The 3819-nt window shown below is 31.4% G+C and overlaps 1 protein-coding gene and 1 long non-coding RNA gene across 4 annotated transcripts in view; one reads left to right on the forward strand and one right to left on the reverse strand.

The window, feature by feature from the left end:
• Nucleotides 1–3819, reverse strand: part of LOC106467480 — a 144928-nt gene that overhangs the window by 115655 nt on the left and 25454 nt on the right. Inside the window, exon 2 of one of the 3 annotated variants that reach the window (XM_022395678.1) lies at nucleotides 3613–3625. The exons of the other annotated variants lie outside the window; for them this stretch is intronic. The gene's annotated coding sequence lies outside the window, so the exon portion shown is untranslated. The remainder of the gene's footprint in view (nucleotides 1–3612; nucleotides 3626–3819) is intronic. 3 annotated transcript variants of the gene reach the window in all.
• Nucleotides 1–3819, forward strand: part of LOC111087783 — a 21848-nt gene that overhangs the window by 5239 nt on the left and 12790 nt on the right. The window contains exon 2 of the long non-coding RNA XR_002612427.1: nucleotides 2444–2510. This is a non-coding gene — a long non-coding RNA (uncharacterized LOC111087783). The remainder of the gene's footprint in view (nucleotides 1–2443; nucleotides 2511–3819) is intronic.

A 3819-nucleotide genomic window follows, 5' to 3' on the forward strand; every position in this document is an offset into this window, starting at 1 on the left:
AATTTAATCGTTACTTTAGCCTACAGATAAGTGTATAAAGCTGCGAAAGTTGGGATTAAATTTTATAAATTTGTGATTTTGGTTTTAATTCTTGTTTCATTACTTTTTATAGCAGGACCCCTACTTTATATCAAAATTCATAATTTTACAGTACTTGTGTCTGTTTACTTTTTATGTTAAACCTATATAAAGTATATACTTTACCTTTAGAAACCGTCGCATGTCTGTCAATCAATATGTAGCGCTATCCGTTGGGTTGAAATGATATTCAAGTACGCGCATGATATGTTTACCATTTATATAGATAGATAGATTTTTAACGGAATATCAAAAGCGAATACCCACACACCACTCCAGTATGCTGGAGAAATCTTGTAGCAATAGCCCAAGCCGTCTAGGCACTAGCTCCGCTGACATGATCAGGTAGGTAGTAGATGAAAAAGTTGCTATTTTAGAAATTTTTGAATTGTTATACCGGAAATGTTAGCAACCTTTTTAGCGTATTATTAGTATATGTGCACATAATATATCGCAACCAATACTTTCAATGGTCGTTTTTTTTTTTGCTCAGAAATTCGATAGGGTGGTTTTTCGGCTCATGAATTATTTGGAATCCTTGTCGATCCCTAATATTAAGTACTACCGTACTTAAAATACAAAATTATGATGTGACGCTCCTTGGAAATGCGCCTGTCTGATTTTAAAGTATAGCACAGTTTTAGAAACTTTCGCGCCACTTAATTAAAACGCATTTCTTTGAAACATAAATCAATGGTTAGATCATTATTGATTGCGTCGCATATAGCTTAAATGATTGACAAGTTTTGCTAGTGATAGATTAAAAGCTAAAATTTATTTGCAATATTCCATGAAAATTCTGCATAATATTATTTGAGTAGATCGTGTTATTTAAATCCTATAAGTAGTGCTGCCATTACTGTAGATATATACGTGCTTAAACTTAAAAGGGCTATGTGCTCAATAGGTTATTTCTAGGCCTACGTTCTGCATATAATATGTATAGGCCTAATTCATGATACTTGCTATATTATAAAAATTAAACCTATTTTTCTATAATTTATTATGTTAAAAACTGAAACAGGTAAAATCCCAATTATTGAATGATCAATACTTTACATTTATATCACATTAGAGATACAAGATGCCAGATTTTCATAAAAATGAACTGACAGGGGGTGATTTACATTTCATTATACAGTAATTTTTGCCTTGTTACAGCCAAAATATTATAAATTCCAGTTATCATTTTAATTGTACTGTGTGTTGTAGTTACATGAGTGGTCACGTATATATATAGATAGGTACATACAAGGCTTGAACTTTACAGAAATCTATGCTAGTAAATATCTGGTTAGTGTAGCAGTTTTGCTAGTAAAACATACAAGGCACTAGAAAACAATTACTGATATTCATTTCAGAAGGAAAATTTTCAGATTTTTTTAATCAATACACCTCTGATACATGCATTTTAGTAATTTATATTTGCAAGATTCTGAATACAGGAGGTTACCATAATTGTGATTAACAAGCCTGTTTTACTTGAGCTCTATAGTATACCCAGAATAACTATCAAGAAACGGTGATAGCAAGACTATAGATTCAACTCATTTGATTGGTTGCCAAGACAATTAGCACATTGTCCAGCCAGCTGAAGTATTTCCATCTGATTTGTGTAATGCAGTGTTGCTGACAGTATGGTCATAAATATGGTGCCCAAGTTGTTGCTCATTAAAAGTGGTAATAAAATATACATCATGTAAATTGCAGGGTTTTTTTTCCACATTCCTCATAATTTGTCCATTATTAACACAAACGTTAGGCCTACTGACTTTCAATGCTTTTTTTTCATCTTTTGTGATTTAAACATAATTTTTAATAATAAAATACTTTTTTTATGTAGCAGTGGGGTACTGTATATTTAGCCAATCCAAGCACTTGTGGCCTAGATACACCAGTTTCCATCCAAATTGAGTATCTTTTAACTTTTGTGAAACAACTAAGATGAAAATACTTTTCGATGTAAATAAGTTGAGTTTGTTGTTCAAAAATACTTGAAACAAAAACATCACAGATGACTTAAATATATAAATGAGATATATACATATTTATTAATATTAAATAATTATGATACTGTTACAGTTAATTTTAGAGAATAATCATGTTTTTGATAGTAGCAGTCCCAGATTTCATAGTAAGAAAAACAACAACTAGAAAACATTTACTAGTGCCTTAAGTACAGTCAGTAAGAAAGTATGTATGAATGTGTATTTTCTGTACAGAAGATACAAAAATCCTGCTAGGTTTGAATTTCTTAGATACAAATATAATAAATTATGTACAATATTTTCTAGAGACTAATATGACCTCCAAATACAAAAGTTTGTTAATATAAAAATTGGTTATCATACTTTTATTATTTCAGATAAAACAAGAATCTGGCTTACACTTCTGAAAGAAAAGATCATGGAAGAACTAAATTTTTTTGACAAGTAGGTTAATTGTCAATAATACATTACACAGTTTTCATTGTTGTAAAGACAGTTCATGTATGGTTAATATAAAATTCAAGAGTTGAAAAGAGAAAGTAATAATCAAGGGAACCTTAGAGCAAGGTTTTGGTCTGGCAGATTAATGTTGTCATCACATTTAAACGAAATGGCTGTAAAATACATACACATGATCTGTTTCAGTGCACATGACCATGAAATAAGTAGAAAAGCTTTCCCATTAGCAAGTGCGAAATAAGCATTCTTATAATGTATATATATATATTTATATGTATGTGTATAGAACAGAGCAATTAAAAATATTTCACAGCCCTGACATTACTTTTAGAATCTTAAATATTTTTTTAGATGTGAATGCAATACATACAACTTGCTGCAGATTGTGAATGGTAGTAGGTGTTGGGACATTGTGGGTTACAGCACCTAACCTTAATTGATCTATTGAGGCAATAATCTCATTATTCGTTTTCTATGGATTAGGTCTGGTAGACAGAATATCCTCAATGCTTTTGGATGCTATCATTGAAAACATTTTCCTTTAAAAATCACACTTTTTTTGCATTTTACTGACAAATGGTATGATTTTTAACTTTTTTATTTATATAGTTAGTTATTCATGAAACTTTAATCTGATTAAATAGTAGGCTTTAGTTTTGAATTTCACACCAGACATGTCACTTTGGTTTATATACAAATTTTCATTATTGTTATATAGCTATCCCTGATTTTAAAGCAACAGATTAGTGAATGCAGTTAGTCAACACCGCCCCCCAGAGGCACAGCGGTATGTCTGCGGACTTAAAACGTTAGGAACCGGGTTTTGGGACCCGTGGTGGGCAGAGCACAAATAGCCCATTGTGTAGCTTTGTGCTTAACTTCAAACAAACAAACAACAGTCAACACCCACTGTCAACTCTTGGGGTACTCTTTTTACCAACGAATAGTGAGATTTAAAGTGATATTATATCGCTTCCATGGCTGAAATGGCGAGAATATCAGGCAACGGGTTTCGATTCCACTACCTGCAAATTTCGAGTGGAGTGTCTTAACCATAAGATCCGCTATGCAAAAAGAGAGTACTCACCAGTCAATGCTTTCTATGAAAGTATAAAAAATGTATGTAAGTATATGTATATTATATGTAAGTATAAATAATTAAAGCAACACGTGGGAATGAATAGTATTTACACCTGAAATAAACAAATTGTGTAAATCCAGTGCAAAGTTTATTTGATATGCTTTAACACACTAATTTCAAACACAAAAACGAGATGGCGCCACATTACTATAT

Source organism: Limulus polyphemus, unplaced genomic scaffold, assembly GCF_000517525.1.
Source record: "Limulus polyphemus unplaced genomic scaffold, Limulus_polyphemus-2.1.2 Scaffold2628, whole genome shotgun sequence".
In the NCBI taxonomy this organism is placed as follows: domain Eukaryota; kingdom Metazoa; phylum Arthropoda; class Merostomata; order Xiphosura; family Limulidae; genus Limulus; species Limulus polyphemus.